The 17,212-nt window shown below is 37.5% G+C and overlaps 1 protein-coding gene across 2 annotated transcripts in view; it reads right to left on the reverse strand.

The window, feature by feature from the left end:
• The window catches only part of LOC133646103 (rho guanine nucleotide exchange factor TIAM2-like), a 288,867-nt gene that overhangs the window by 223,976 nt on the left and 47,679 nt on the right, over nt 1–17,212 (reverse strand). Inside the window, exon 1 of one of the 2 annotated variants that reach the window (XM_062041111.1) lies at nt 6,365–6,666. The exons of the other annotated variant lie outside the window; for it this stretch is intronic. The gene's annotated coding sequence lies outside the window, so the exon portion shown is untranslated. Of the gene's footprint in view, nt 1–6,364; nt 6,667–17,212 lie in introns of those variants that run through there. 2 annotated transcript variants of the gene reach the window in all.

The following is a 17,212-nucleotide window of genomic DNA, read 5'->3' on the forward strand; positions in this document are numbered from 1 at the left end:
GTGTGGCTGCCCTCCGGGTACTCCCGCTTCCTCCCACCTCCAAAGACATGCACCTGGGGATTGATTGGCAACACTAAATATTCCCTAGTGTGTGAATGTTGTCTGTCTATCTGTGTTGGCCCTGCGATGAAGTGGCGACTTTCCAGGGTGTAAACCGCCTTCCGCCTGAGCGCAGCTGGGATAGGCTCCAGCACCCCCCATGACCCCGAGAGGGACAAGCGGTAGAAAATAGATGGATGGATAGTTGTTTGAAATGACAATGCACACACTGCATCTTACTCTTAGCAAAATTCTAATGTGTATAATGTTCTTTTTAGACCAGATATACATTTTACTTTTTATGCAATCATTTTCAATTAAATAATTTAGGAGCTTCCTCTGGGAAGAAATACTTCTGCTTGAATAAAATACAATACAAAAATGTTGCATTGCACATTGCGTGCAAATAAATAAACTCCAAAAGATACCAGTAATCATTAAATAGTAATAAATATCAATCATATCAATAAAGTGCAAACTTAAAACTTCCGTCTTGAATGAAATAGTTCTGTAAATAAAAATGTAATATTGTACATTGTATGCAAATAAATAAACAAGTATAACATTGAGATTACTATATAGTTTTGGCATGTGGATAAACGTAGGCTTTACCATAGAGTATCCTGGGCTCCTTGTTAAGTGTGTACCGATTTTAAAGACAATGTACACTTCATTGCACATGTACTATATCACTATATTAATGATTATTTGCGTTATAATTCCATGAGAGTTTTGCAGCAGCACACACGTGTACGAGTTGTCCGGTTTGGATGTGCAGAGTGACTGCTTTAGTGATCGCTCTGTGCATTGTGCTCCTTTTTCATCATACATGGTACTTTGTGTGTAAATGATTCCACCACAGTAAGCTGCTCCTTAGGTGGAGTTTGTTGTTGTAGTTCTCTTGTTTTCCTCGTAAAGAATTGCCTTTCCCCCACTCGGTTCAATGCTGTTTCAGATGTTGGAATAAGTTTGTTGTGCTGCTGCCTTTTATAAAGAAACTTTGCAGCATGCAGTCATTTGTCCCACGCCTGTTTCCGCACATTTAAAGCACTGACAACACTTTTCTTTTTGCTATGTACAAACGTCTTGCTCACCTTATCATTAGCATTAACCATGTTTTGCTAAGCTTGTGGATTTTGGCTAAGGAAGAGCAAGGACAGGAAAACAAATATATTTTTTATTTTTTTAATCCATCTATCTATCCATTTTCTACCGCTTCGACTGCAACAAAAAACTCGAATTTATTGATAAAATCAATATATCGCCCAGGCCTAACAGGTTGCGGGTTATAAACGATATAAATTATATGAATTTGGCCGACAATAGAGCTTGAAATACTATTGTTATATTGTGCTAATGCTTGTTGATGACATTCTAGCTGTGTCCTGCAAATTTGACAGTGACAAGCGACTGCGCCCTAAACGTAAAGAATCATTCTCGCTAGGGAGCTGGCAGCTAACGCCCCTCCACAATACAAAGCCAATTCTAAATCAGGAATACTCAACTCCATTGCAGTAAATAAACTTTTGTAAGCGTCTTACAAGTAACTTTATCATAGGAGGACGTGGAAAAGCTAAACATGCTACACTACACACCATAGAAGGATATGCTAACTGCTAAGCTAGAGCTCTTGAATGTAAACAGAGGTGGGCAGATCAATACAAATATCGTCAGTAACGATACCAATTAGAGTGTCAGTGTATTATCGATACTACAGTGGTTAGATTGATGTTTTGTATTATCACAACATGTTTGGTCTTTTTTGTTATGTTTTTACAATCTCAGGGATTAAGTGCTGGACATAGGAGGACTGTAAGGGCAAAAACCAAAGTATTTATATAAGAGCCAATAGTTGGAAATATTTTAAATATTAAACTGATATTGTTACATCGCCATCATGTGTTTTTGTCTGATTATAATTGTGATAAAAAATTATATCAGTACAGTATTGGCATTGGTACAACCAATACTTCCACATATCTACTTGGTATTGGATCCATACCTAAATTTGTGGTATTGCCCAAACTAATATAAAGTATTCAAACAACAGAAGAATAAGTGTTTATTACATTTTAACAGAAGTGAGATGCAACCATGTTACAACAGAAAGTAACCAGATACGAACAGTAAATTATCAAATAGACTAAGAATATTTTTGAGAAAAGGACACAAATATGTTGGTGCACGTTTATTATTGTGGTTGAAGTTGTGTACAAGTGCACAGCATCACACTGACAGCTATGTCTAATATTTTGGTTTCCTTAGCAAGCGAAAAAAAAACAATAGTAACAGCCTTCAGTATGATGCAGTGCACTACACCACAATAATTTTGTCAAATGTATTGGCCAGTCAGTCAGTGCAGAAAGCGACCTCCCTCCTACTTTTCCCTCCAACATCGGCTCTAATCATCCACATAAAAACCTTTTAATCCTGCTCCTTGTGATAAATCGTTAAAGCTGGTGTCTTACTTTAATCTTCATTTTCTTTGCACAGTTTACAGACCATCCTTTTTCGCAGGTGACCCTGAAGGGTGCCACTGAATTTAAACTGATGTGTTAATCTCCACCCCAGGCTTAAGGCTGTTAAGAGTGCACGACTGGGCACACCTTGTTCAGCTGGATAAGACCGCGCTGCTCTGGTGAGCTCGGACAGAAGGTTTCTGTTTGTGCAGCGCAAGAGACACAAAGTAAAGTGGATGGCATGCATGTGTGTGTGGAGCCACAAAAAAAAGTTTTTCCAAAAGTTTTACTCACTGAATTATGCAGCGAGAAAAGTATGAAGCTACTAAAAGCCAAAGTTGTGGTCAACTGTGTGCAGAGGCCAGTCATGTGTCTTTTAGTTGACTTGGGCCTGCTAAATGACAAGTCTCGGGCCTCTAGTTAAGATTCTTTTTATAGCCAACTCTCCAGATGCTGCTGCATGAACACAAAAATAATCCAAACCACAGGGGCAGAAAATAGAAACACACATGTCACCATCGCGCCGGCCTGACTCGACCGTGCACACTGCAAAAAACAACAACCTAGAAGCCATAAAAGGACATTTCATTGTCACAATTCAGTCCAATTTAATTCATTCAAAATCAGTTTAGTCTGGAATATGTGCACCGTTTACACCATAAAAGTTGCCAACATGTCACACGAGTACAGATGTTAGCCATGCCTGATAAGTCACATGCACTCCTCTCCATATATGGAGAAAAATGCAGCGGGAAGAAGACATGAAACATTGTCAACCTTAGAATTAACAACAGCTCAAACCTCCTAATACGCTACAGCATAGGTGGAACCTTTCCAAAATGCTCACTGGCCACACAGATCACCAAAAGAGAAGAAAAGCTATTTTCCATCGTCCATTAGCCTGCACCGCTATGCATAATTCAAACTAAATCAACTGGCATCAAAACAAGAGCGCTTGCATGAGGAAAGCTCTTGTGGTTGTGATGCCATTGCTCCTTATTGTCCTTGCGCCAATCTCGGCTATTCAATCCTTTTTATGTTATTGGCACTCATCAACACATATGATAGGGGGCCTCCTCCTCCTGTCATAAAAAGAGAACTACCAGGAGCATCACATGCTCGCCACTAGAAGGAAATAACGGGTCACACTCAATCGCCGTCACATAACAACCACGGAAAAAGTGAAATAATACAATCATCATGTTGCGTGTAGCGGGCAGAATTTTCCTTGCCTCAACTATTTGAACCGCATATGACAAAAATAGGAACGTGGTGCCACAACTTCTGAGTAGTTCGACTACAATTATAAAAGTCAAAGACTAATTCTTTACGGTTGATTAAAAAAAGCAGAATCAATGAGGCTTGTCTCTCCTGCCACACATTTGTTTAGTATCTCTTAACTGTAGTGCTTGTGTCAACCCAGTCTAATTCCAATACAAATGAGGTAAGCAGTGTTTCCTCAACTTCAATACCTTGTTGAATAATCACTAATTAGGACATAAATATCCCAAAAGAGTGAATCAGCACACATAATGTAGGTCTCAAGACTATTGGATGGCATTCAAGCAGAACCTTGAAGGAAATTACTCCCAACAATTAGCCGGTGATTTTATTTGTGCATCCCGGTTGTGCATGCTTCAAAATATTGCTTCTCAAAAAAAGGGGGAGTTGGGGGGGGCATGAGAGGCAATGGGATTTTGAGTAGAAGTGCCATTACTCATGCTTAAACAATACACAGGCATCTTGCTAGGTGGCAGCATTGCTCAAATAAATCAAGAAGCTGACGAGGAAATATGACTAAGTAGGGCTACAATGATTCATCGATTCATTTTATTAGAAACATTTTCTTGTTTGAGAGTGGTAGAGAGAGAGCAGAGTGCCCACAAAAGACAAGAGAGAGATGTTTGCAATCATTTAAAAGTGGGAAAAAAACAGACAACGTGGTGAAGTGTTTAACACTATCAAACAGAGTTGACACAATATCACTATATCGATGATGCAGCACATTACTAGAAAGCATCCTGCATATATAGGAACAGTGTAATAATAAACAATGAATGTCTTATAAAAACAGAATTTTATAAAAAACAAAACAATAACACATTTATTATCTATTACCTGGTTTTATGCTACACAGTTTTTTTAAATTAAAAAAATACAATCTATCGTGATGATCCCATGGTAAAAGTGAGATTTCAATGTCATGTGCATTAAAAAGAAGAAACACCAAAGGTTATTAGAAAAATCCTTCTTTATTTGAACTATTTCTCCTAAAAGACGCATTGAGGCTAGAAAGTGTGTTTTTATTTGATTACTCATTTAATCAAACGGATTAATCGATAAATTATACGATTAATAAAAGCAGCCCAACGACAAAGTAGACATAGGCCTAAGGTAATACGTAAACAGGGTAGGTAAGGAGTAGGGGTGTGGGAAAAAGTCGATTCGAATTTGAATCGCGATTCTCACGTTGTGCGATTCAGAATCGATTCTCATTTTTAAAAATTCGATTTTTTTTTTTTTTTTTTTAATTAATCAATCCAACAAAACAATACACAGCAATACCATAACAATGCAATCCAAAACCAAAGCAGACCCAGCAACACTCAGAACTGCAATAAACAGAGCAATTGAGAGGAGACACAAACACGACACAGAACAAACCAAAAGTAGTGAAACAAAAATGAATATTATCAACAACAGTATCAATATTAGTTACAATTTTAACATAGCAGTGATTAAAAATCCCTCATTGACATTATCATTAGACATTTATAAAAATTAAAAAAATTAACAATAGTCAATAGTGTCACAGTGGCTTAGACTTGCATCGCATCTCATAAGCTTGACAACACACTGTGTCCAATATTTTCACAAAGATAAAATAAGTCATGTTTTTGGTTCATTTAATAGTTCAAACAAATTTACATTATTGCAATCAGTTGATAAAACATTGTCCTTTACAATTATAAAAGCTTTTTACAAAAATCTACTACTCTGCTTGCATGTCAGCAGACTGGGGTAGATCCTGCTGAAATCCTATGTATTGAATGAATAGAGAATCGTTTTGAATCGGGAAAAAAATCGTTTTTGAATCGAGAATCGTGTTGAATTGAAAAAAAAAAAGATTTTGAATCGAATCGTGACCCCAAGAATCGATATTGAATCGAATCGTGGGACACCCAAAGATTCACAGCCCTAGTAAGGAGGATATATAATTTGGCGAAAGTGCTGGTTAACAATTCCACATACAGATAAACACATATTAAGTTAAGTAAGTTGAGAACCACTGTTTCACAAAATGACAACTACACGTTGCCATGACACCGAGGGCCAAAAAATGACAAACGGTGACTCCTTCCTAGCTCTGTTTGCTGTGGTCAGGCCTCTGACTCCAGGGGGGCAGTGCCCCTTTGTTGGCTCAGCATGGGGCTTGAGGACCCTTTTCAAGCAGCACACAGCCACACAACAATAGATCTAAACATATAAATATAACTGCTGCTGCTATGATTTTGTGCAAAAACAGTGTCCCCATAAGTCAGACGAGCTACACACTGAATGGTCATTTTTGAATGAAGCGAAATGCACTTTTAATATAGTTTTCAGAATTGTTTTAATGGCGGTAGAAAAATGGATGGATGGCATTCGTATTACAATGAACAGAAAGACAATGTATGACTATAAATACGTTCCCTCTAGCTGGGTGGAACAATCCACTTGTTGGCCAAACATGTTTTTGTACCGCGATGCAGCAGTTTTATAAAGTAAACAACATATTCGAATGGATTAAAAAATATATATGTGAACTAAAAAGTGAGACGTTTTAAGGAAAAGGCGCCTGGTTGTGAAAGAAGTTGCAAACTCACCGGTTAGTGTGATTCCTCCATTCAAACATTCCCTAAAGAGTTTTTCCTCTTTACGGCATCCAAAAGTATGCTTTGTTGTATTTTGAAGCAACCAAAAAAACTGTTGTTACTTCCTCGCTTCGTAAGGTTTCCAGGCAGGACCCAGGAGGAGCACGGAGAGAGAGCCGACTCCTCCCAGACATTTTGGGGTTAAACTCCTCCTCCTCCCCGCCTGCAGCACAGCAGAGGGAGGTGGCAAGCTCGTCTCTTCTGTTCTACACTTTAACAAACTTGTTTCCCAAAACACAAACTGTATTTATCTATAGAAAAAAAATTACTGAATTGAGTTTATATAACTATGTTAGGTTACCAATAGCTAAGAAGAAAGAGTAGAAAACATTCAGGTGTTAGCAATAACATTAATTAGCTCACTACATGGCCAATGGGTGAGGGCCGACATCCGGGCAACTGAGCTACTTACGGGTTCTTCGAGCCATAGCAACCAGACTGGCGTAGAAAACAAACCGTTGCCATTACTCTTTAACCTGTCGACCTACGCTGGTTAAACCCGTCATTCTGCCTCCAAAATGCCGAAAAACTGTGTTGTTTTTGGTTGTGCTAACCACAACTGGAAACAGGGAAAACAAAGGTTGTATTTTGTTCTGCCAAAGCGTGATAAAAGCCCACAGAGACGAGACAAATGGCTCGCAGCTTTACACTGGGAAAACGAGGACGGTTCTCACTGGAGTCCCCCAAAGTCCCGGGTCGTGTGTTCGGATCACTTCGTTTCTGGTAAATATAAGGAACAAAAATCCACCTTCTTAACCACAACTTGGCTATACGTCCGTGCTAATGTTGTACTTGTTGAATTTGTACCTTATAACGTTCGACAGCTGAAGTTGTTGTACAAAAATAACATGCGGTATATACTATATAGCAGGGGTCACCAACGCGGTGCCCGCGGGCACCAGGTAGCCAGTAAGGACCAGATGAGTAGCCCGCCGGCCTGTTCTAAAAATAGCTCAAATAGCAGCACTTACCAGTGAGCTGCCTCTATTTTTTAAATTGTATTTATTTACTAGCAAGCTGGTCTCGCTTTGCCCGACATTTTTAATTCCAAGAGAGACAAAACTCAAATAGAATTTGAAAATCCAAGAAAATATTTTAAAGACTTGGTCTTCACTTGTTTAAATAAATTCATTATTTTTTTCACTTTGCTTCTTATAACTTTCAGAAAGACAATTTTAGAGAAAAATACAACCTTAAAAATGATTTTAGGATTTTTAAACACATACCTTTTTACCTTTTAAATTCCTTCCTCTTCTTTCCTGACAATTTAAATCAATGTTCAAGTATTTTTTTTATTTTTATTGTAAAGAATAATAAATACATTTTAATTTAATTCTTCATTTTAGCTTCTGTTTTTTCGACGAAGAATATTTGTGAAATATTTATTCAAACTTATTATGATTAAAATTCAAAAAAATTATTCTGTCAAATCTAGAAAATCTGTAGAATCAAATTTAAATCTTATTTCAAAGTCTTTTGAATTTCTTTTAAAAAATTTGTTCTGGAAATTCTAGAAGAAATAATGATTTGTCTTTGTTAGAAATATAGCTTGGTCCAATTTGTTATATATTCTAACAAAGTGTAGATTGGATTTTAACCTATTTAAAACATGTCATCAAAATTCTAAAATTAATCTTAATCAGGAAAAATTACTAATGATGTTCCATATATTCTTTTTTTAAGTTTTTCTCTTCTTTTTTTCGGTTGAATCTTGAATTCTAAAGAGTCAAAATTGAAGATAAACTATGTTTCAAAATTTAATTGTCATTTTTTTCGTGTTTTCTCCTCTTTTAAACCATTTAATTAAGTGTAAATATCATTAATTATTTATAATAACGTTAAAGGTAAATGAGCAAATTGGCTATTTCTGGAAATTTATTTAAGTGTGTATCAAACTGGTAGCCCTTCGCATTAATCAGTACCCAAGAAGTAGCTCTTGGTTTCAAAAAGGTTGGTGACCCCTGCTATATAGTCTATAGCCTAGCTAGCTATTTTCGAAAACCGGACAACGAGAGGATACCAAAGGCAGCGTTAAGATGGACACCACCGGGAAAACGTAAGCCAGGGCGGCCAAAGAACACCTGGCGAAGAACAGTTGAAGGGGAGCTGAAAGAGATGAAGCTTACATGGGGCGAGGCACAGAGACGAGCACAGCAGCGAGATGAATGGTGTCGAGTCGTCGAAGCCTTATTTCCCATCCGGGAAGAAGAGGATTAAGTTAAGTAAGTAATATACTATATAGTCTATAGCCTAGCTAGCTATTTTCGAAAACCGGTTTCGTTTAAATTTGCACTTAACAGTTGGGTTTTTAAAAACCAATAAACCCTATAACTTTCATGTTGCCATTCAATACATGCAGCCCTCAAATCTCTCAGTATTTTATACACTAACACTTAAACTTGTTGTTGATAACTTCCGCGTCTCTTTCTTAGTAGCGCGCAGGCTAAGCTAACTAGCAAGCTAAGCTAAGCCTGAGAAGCTTTAAAGTTCACTGAGACGAGTCTGACGCAAATAATACATTTTCGTTTTTTCACACGATATGCGAATAAGTAAAAATGCGTAAATGAAGGATTTAACGCCGACTTCCAAGCCACAACGCTCGTTAAATGCTTTTTCTGTCAATGCTGTGTTCGCTGTGAGCTGGTTTGTTTTCAACGAATTCCCGGTTGCTAGGGGATTGGTAGGCGGAAGTGACGTAGGTCAGCCCTCACCCATAAAGACAAACGCGCAGCAATAATTTGTGTTGCCAGATCTCGCGAGAGAAACGAGCTACCGGCGCAATTAAAACAAGCTCAAAACAAGCCTAAGAGACAATTATATACACAGTTAACAACATACTTTTGAAAAACTTCAATTGTTTGAATGACGTGAGATTTCTAAACCCTGACTGATGTATGATAGTCTCCTAAGTGGCTAGTTGTAGTAAAATAATTGTGTTTTGGGACTGTGAAACATGTTCATGAGTCTAATTCCCTATGGCAGGGGTAGGTCTATGCTTTTTATGCGATTTTGGTGTGGTTTCTGTATATTTTGATCATTTTCATGGTAAAATCGCGGAAATTCTGTGTTTCCTGATGAAAATAACGAGGCCCAAAGTGTATTGAGCGTGTGCGTGTCAGGGGGCGCGTGCTGGTTGCCACAGGGAAAAGGCAGGCCATGAGGCAGCAAGTACCTCTGCCTCACGGTAGGGGGTGATATATTGTCAACTTGCAGTTCAATACCCCTGCAGTACTCTGACTCGCCACACTGGGAGAAGTGGGGGCGCTCAAGCTTTTTGATTGATTGATTGAAACGTTTATTAGTAGATTGTACAGTTCAGTTCATATTCCGTACAATTGACCACTAAATGGTAACACCCAAATAAGTTTTTCAACTTGTTTAAGTCGGGGTCCATATAAATCAATTCATGGTAGCTAGCAGACAGATGTCTCTCCAGCGGAAGCGAGCCATTTCCCCCCCTATTTTTAAAAACTGTATTTATTACAAACATGGCATTTTTAAGGCAGCACGGTGTCACAGGGGTTAGTGCATGTGCCTCACAATACGAAGGTCGTGAGTTCAATTCTGGGCTCGGGGTCTTTCTGTGTGGAGTTTGCATGTTCTCTCCGTGACTGCGTGGGTTCCTTCCGGGTACTCCGGCTTCTTCCCACCTCCAAAGACATGCACCTGGGGATAGGTTGATTGGCAACACTAAATTGGCCCTAGTGTGTGAATGTGAGTGTGAATGTTGTCTGTCTATCTGTGTTGGCCCTGCGATGAGGTGGCGACTTGTCCAGGGTGTACCCCACCTTCTGCCCGAATGCAGCTGAGATAAGCTCCAGCACCCCCCGCTACCCCGAAAGGGACAAGCGGTAGAAAATGGATGGATGGATGGCATTTTTATTACAGTAAGCCAGCGTTTTTGGGTGTTTTTTGTCAGATGCAAAAATATTGTTTTACTGCTTGGAATGAAATTGAATGAAATTAATGTCTGCCAATATGGAGGATTAAGTACTGTATCCAAAATGAAATACTTCTCTAAACTGTACTTTAAGACAAAATGAATGTGATCATACAAAGTACGTTTTCACGGAGGATAGCTATTGCTACTTCAGATACAAATACAGAAAGGTAAGATACACACACAATACTTGATTTATTTTGTTAAAAGCAAATGGGACCAAAAAGTATTTAATAACAACTTTATCAAATACATTTTGGACCCATTTATCATATCATAATATCATTATGATAACATTTTTATGAACGCGAATAACTCCCTTTATTTTGCCTGTTACTCTAATGGGTAACCTAAATCAACAATGATTAGAGCTGCACATATGAATTTAAGTTAAAAAAAAAGAAGAAGAAAATATCCAAAAGTATCTAGGCCTCACCTGGTGTTTAGTTCACCGCACGTCACTGGGGGTAGGGAACATATGGCTCTCGAGCCAGATGTGGCTCTTTTGATGACTGCATGTGGCTCTCAGATAAATCTTAACTGACATTGCTTAACACGATAAATAATGAATAATTCCGCTGGTAATCACAGTGTTAAAAATAATGTTCAAAATATAAAACATCTAATGCATTTTAATCCATCCATCCGTTTTCTACCGCACCTGTTCAAGAAGTCGCATTAATGGTAAGAAGTATTTTATTTATTATTGGTTAGCTTCAGAATAACAATGTTATTAAAAAGAATAATAGACTTATTATACTCTAAAAATGTTGGTCTTACTTAAAAAATGCACGCATTTAGTTGTATTCAGTGTTAAAAAATATTATATGGCTCTCACGGAAAGACATTTTAAAATATTTGGCTTTCATGGCTCTCTCAGTCAAAAAGGTTCCTGACCCCTGAATAGGGTGGGCGGCATGCGTGACCCTGGCCAATATGCTTTATCAGTATCATGCTTCAAACTCCACTCCCAAAAGCTGCACACTACAAAACATACTCGTGTAGCTATTATTCCTGACTTCCTCATTTTGATGATTAAAAAAACATCCCAATTTGTTTAACCAACAAACTAAAATTGATTCAACTGTTTTGTATATTGTCCTCCACAGTTAATTTTGTTGATCAATTTGAATTAATGACTCCAGTTGCTACCGCTTAAGATCGCAGGACATACTTAGAATGTTTGTTTCTAGAGCCAGCACAAATCTTGGAAAAAAGCTTTCAGATATGCTGCTCCATGGTCATGGAATAAGAAGAATCTGAGGCGCCCTGAGCTGATCACTTTGGGGGAATTCCAGGCCATTTTAAAGGATACAAAAATTGTTTATATTGGGCATTGTACTTGTTTTTAAGTCGTTTTTACTTAAACATTATATGCATTGTTTTTATGTTAATATCCATCCATCCATTTTCTACCGCTTAAGTAATTTATTTTTAATTGTGGTATGTGACTGATGTTTGTTTCTGTTGTTTTTATATACATTTCTGTAACTTTGTTTTTGCTGCCCTTATGGCCAGGTTTACAGTTTAAATAAGAACTACATGTATTTTAGACAAATTGGTGCACTTTCAATATTTTTTGTAACAAACTAAAAAACAATGTTGATAAAGTTATTTGTTGTAAGTTCAGCTGTATTTATTTATTTGAGTTTTCTTTAATGTTAATAAGAACTCAATGTTATGCAGCGGTGTCCTTTTAACAATTTTTTAGACAAATAATACTATGTATAGTTGCGGCGGAGCGTGGCGGGGTGCAATATGTTTTCTTTTTCCTGGGGTGGAGGGTGTACCAGAAAACAATTGAGAAGCACTGGCCTAGTGATGTCCACTTCTTTTGTAGTTGTATTTATACAATGTTTTTACCTATACGCTATACAATGTATAGTGCTCATTAAAAAAATAAAATACCATGTAGAATATACTGTACATGGTATTTTATTTTTTATATTGTATTTGTAGTTCTTCTTTATTTCATTCTTATTTCACGTAATTTTATTTTATATTGTTTCGAACTTAAACTGTTTTGTGTGGATATTTTTACAGTAAATGTGCATAGTTTTTATCATGCCACACACCTCTTTAAATGATGGAAAATTCTAAATCACTGTCAAAGATGCCTATATTGCAGCATTTTATGGAATGCTTATAATACATTACAAGCCAGACTGTCTGTATAATTCCCACTACTAGAGTATATTGTATATTAGTGGGATGTGTACATCTGAAATATTCTGATCCAATCTAACTGCTGCCAGTGATTGTTTCCATGACAAAAACGAATTACCGGTTTACCTTTAAAGCCAGTTTTCTAAACAGCTCTTTGAGAGGAATGAAGCAGAACACCGGCTTCTTTCAGAGAGCCCAACATCCATATCTACTGTACATACATTACAATTGTGTTTTGGAGCCTGCTGAGCCAACATACTATAGGAATATGTAACTAGAAAATGGAGGTGGAGAAAATAAAAACGACCTACCGCACAGACCGAAAAGCAAATAAGCAACTGCTTGTTCAAAAACAAGCCCAAAAAACCGTGACTCGTTAGATTTGCAAGCAACTTTGAAAAAAATGAATAAATAAGTGGACTTGGCAACAATGCAACAAATACCTGAAACACACAAAAACAAAGTCCAAAAACAAACATGTAACTTTCATTTTGTGCTGTGCTATTCCAAATTGAGTTTGCATAATAGTTCATGTCATGCAGTAATTAATATTGAATTAATACTGGACCTCAGTGTCATTGTTTCTAAATTAACACACATTCCTTCATATAATAAATAAATAATGATAATTGGGTTATACTTGTATAGCGCTTTTCTACCTTCAAGGTACTCAAAGCGCTTTGACAGTATTTCCACATTCACACACACACATTCACACACTGATGGCGGGAGCTGCCATGCAAGGCGCTACCAGCACCCATCAGGAGCAAGGGTGAAGTGTCTTGCCCAAGGACACATCGGACGTGACTAGGATGGTAGAAGGTGGGGATTGAACCCCAGTAACCAGCAACCCTCCGATTGCTGGCACGGCCACTCTACCAACTTCGCCACGCCGTAGTTTATTCATTTGGTTCCTATGTGCTATTGTTTCTGCATACCCAATTAGAGGACGGACTTGCTTTTTTTATTCAGACTAGAGAGAGACGGCGGTAGAAGAGGGTGTGTTGCTGACCCGTTTAAGTTTACGAAACAAAACCGGAAGTTAACCAAGCTACCAGAGGAGCCTTGGCAGTATCATAGAGCGTCCATGTTTTAGGATTTTTTTTTATACTTCATACATTTTAAACAGGTGGTGTGTTTTTTCGGGTACATACAGTTTTGCAGGAATATATACCCAAAGAACACAAAACCGAGTTTTATACAGCTTTATGTTGAGAGTAGGCACACTGGCCACATAATGTTGGTGAGAATCGGGATAAAGGTGTACTGTCTATCCTAATTCTAACATAATATTTGAAAACATTAATAACAATTTGTTATCATTTAGCCAGATGAGGTGCATTAGTGTAGATATAAATGGGCTCTTACTCTACCCGCTATTTACGACTCTTTATTGATGCAGACAATGAATGGATGAATGACTGAATTAGCATGTCATTATTATATTTACAGTGAATGATATATCAATATATATGACACTTATTTCACTAAATGTAGACATAAAATTTATCTTTGGTATTTTTGTGTTCTATTGCCTTACAAAATATAGTTAATTGGCGTTATTTAGGCATGTTGGTCTGCTTTATTTCCTGCCTGCTGGTTCTTCCGTAGTGAGATGCCAATCTGTCACATGGACCAATGAGCTGATGAGCTGATAAGAAACAGGTTTGGTCTCAGCAGACAATCAATCAGTATGCTTCTATGGACAGTGTTCATTGCAGCAATTTCTTTCATTTTCCCTCTACCAGCCATACTTTTGAAAAAATCCACCCTTTTGTAAAATCTCAATAAATAGTCACAATTTCCCTTATAAACTCAGTGTTGTGTCATGTGGCTTTTGGGCCGATGCATATCAGCACTTTTACAGGCGCTCCAGTGGGAGGCCGAGCATCCATGCCAATCTCTGCTAGCCATTGTACAGCAGCCAAATATATCTTCTTAACTGTCTTCTCATCTGATGCATCTCCAGCAGTGTCAAGAGATCATGCTGACAAATGACGTAACCAGAAAGCGTCATTACATGCTGAAACGAAAGACCTTAACTGTTCATTGGTTAAAAATGTTTGGTAACACTTTAGTATGGGGAACACATATTCACCATTAATTAGTTGCTTATTAACATGCAAATTAGTAACATATTGGCTGTTAATTAGTCATTATTAATTACTTATTAATGCCTTATTCTGCATGGCCTTATTATACAACCAGTAAGCCATTAACTAAGAGTGTTCCCCCAATAACCTCAGAATTATTGCTTATTAGTAACCGTAACCCTAACCCTTATATGTTCCCCTAGTGTCCAAATAACTCTAAATTAAGTCTTTGTTACTTTAATAAGCAACTAATTAATGGTGAATATGTTCCCCATTCTAAAGTGTTACCAAAAGTTTTAATAGCAAAAATATATTACTTTATTATCAAATATAACAGTGATTCCCACAGGTCCATAATTTATTTGAGTGTGTGTGTGTCGGTGATGACATCATAATCTAGAGTGTATAATTGGCCATGACGCCTGTGCATGTATTTTTTCTGAATATTGTGGGAGAGACAAAAAGCCAAAATGCAAGCAAAGAACCCCAAACAAAAACACACATTTACTTTCCCCTGTTGATTTTTTTTTAGTTACCGCATTTTCCAGACTATAAACCGCACCGACTAAATTTTAGAAGAAAAACATATTTTTAATATATTAGCCTCTCCTGGACTATAAACTGCAGATATATAGCGGTCTGTTGTGAAATGAGATATTTACATAGAAAGATTTTGTAAATGTTTATTTACTACCTTAATTGTTTCCAAACGGTGCCCGATCAAACAAAACAGAAAAGTCATTGGCTACAATCACACTGCAAGGTCGGATGTCCAATTCAGATTTTTTTGTTAAATCTGATCTTTTTAGTGGCTATTCACATTACAAAAAAAAAAGTGATTTCTAATGTGAATGCAATTTGACCCACATACGGACGTGACATCATGACGTCGCACGCACTGCAGTGTTTACGGAAGTAAAAATAACTTCAGCTCTCTTCAGTCTCAGTACTGCCACATTTGTGGCAATTTCAAGGATTTTGTGCACTCAAACTCAACATTTTCGGAACTTAATTATTGCGCATGGAAGATTAAGAGAGAAGAGGACAAGAATTTTGGCTTTGGCAGTTTAACGAGATACTTTGCTTTTGTCTGCTTGAATGTCTGCGTGGGCGAGCAGTTGGAGAAAGGAGTGGTGAAACTTTCACGTGAGTTCCTAAAACATTATTTTCACCTGTTTTCTGCTCCGTTGTCTACTATTTATTTTGGTGAATAATATGATGCTTATTGCTTTTTGATGACATTCTGTTCGGATGAATACAATCTGAGTGCAGGAATATATATTCGATTTATGTGCACATACGAAAGAGGCCTCGGTCGGATATGAAAAATTCATAATAGCACTGTTCACATGGACATGAAAAAATCTGATACAGGTCAGATATGGACAAAAGATTTGGAATTGACCCACAGTGTGAACAAGGCCAGAGATGTCTTTATTCATCCTTATTGAGATGAATACGATTTTCTCATTTTTTTAATAAGGTTCAAGATGTTTATCAGGATTATTCTTCGTTGTACTTTGTAAACACTTGGCGTTTGAACAGTTTCTTAAAGTGGATCATTTTAGTACGTTGTTTGATGTCTTTGCTTAATCCATTCCATTGCAATAGCCGTTACCGAATACAAATCCATGGATTAGCTGCTCCTTTGCAACTTTTCTTGCGTGTACTCCGCCTTTTGCCTGAGTGCAGCTGGGATAGGCTCCAGCACCCCCGTAACCCAGAAAGGGACAAGTTTTAGAAAATGGATGGATGGATGGATGGATGGATGGATGGATGGATGGATAGCCGCTCCTTGGTATAAGCCACAGGGTTCAAAGCTTGGGAAAAATAGTAGTGGTTTATAGTCCAGAAAATACAGTACTTTTTTTTTCTCAAGTCATAGTGTTTTTAAAAGGAGGAGATAGAATCGCCGATAAGTCTGTTGTCCCCAATAACACCAGAAAAAGTCACTAAATTTGTCATCAAAGGCTTGAAATAAATAAATAAATACATCTAGACTGGTATAGCTACGCTGGCAACACTGATCCATCCTGCTGCGTCTTCTTATCCTCTGGCAGACCAGGTGCGTATGAGCAAGTGACAAGCCACATTCCCAGACACTCCCATTATGTGTTTATGAGCGAGGGAGAATAGGTATAGTGTCTACTCTCCTTGAAGTAGTCAAAATGTATTACAATATGAATGTATGGGAAACACAGAATATGTAAAAATAGTAAATAGGAAAAAAAATCAATTTACGAGCACATTGTGTTCCACAACTGAGCTCAAAACACTCGTATCTCATAGCGGCCCCTCCCATTGAAGTTAATTGAAGTCAACTTATTCCATGCTTGGCGCCCCCAAAACAGTTGACAAACATTACAATAGAATATACAACAGTAGTTTTATGGAATAATGTAATAATATTTCTAGGTGTCTGCTTCTCCATCGTGTAACAATAGGAACAAGGAAATCGCTGTTTTTGTTCTACAAAAATACATTTGAGTGACGGGCCGCAGAAGTCAGAGTTGACAACAAGCGATAAGTATGTCTGTGTACAAAAGGTAATGCTCGACCGTCAAGTTTGTTGAGTCAGGACTAGACAGAACAAATAGAACA

Source organism: Entelurus aequoreus, linkage group LG03 (genome assembly GCF_033978785.1).
Source record: "Entelurus aequoreus isolate RoL-2023_Sb linkage group LG03, RoL_Eaeq_v1.1, whole genome shotgun sequence".
NCBI classification, from domain to species: domain Eukaryota; kingdom Metazoa; phylum Chordata; class Actinopteri; order Syngnathiformes; family Syngnathidae; genus Entelurus; species Entelurus aequoreus.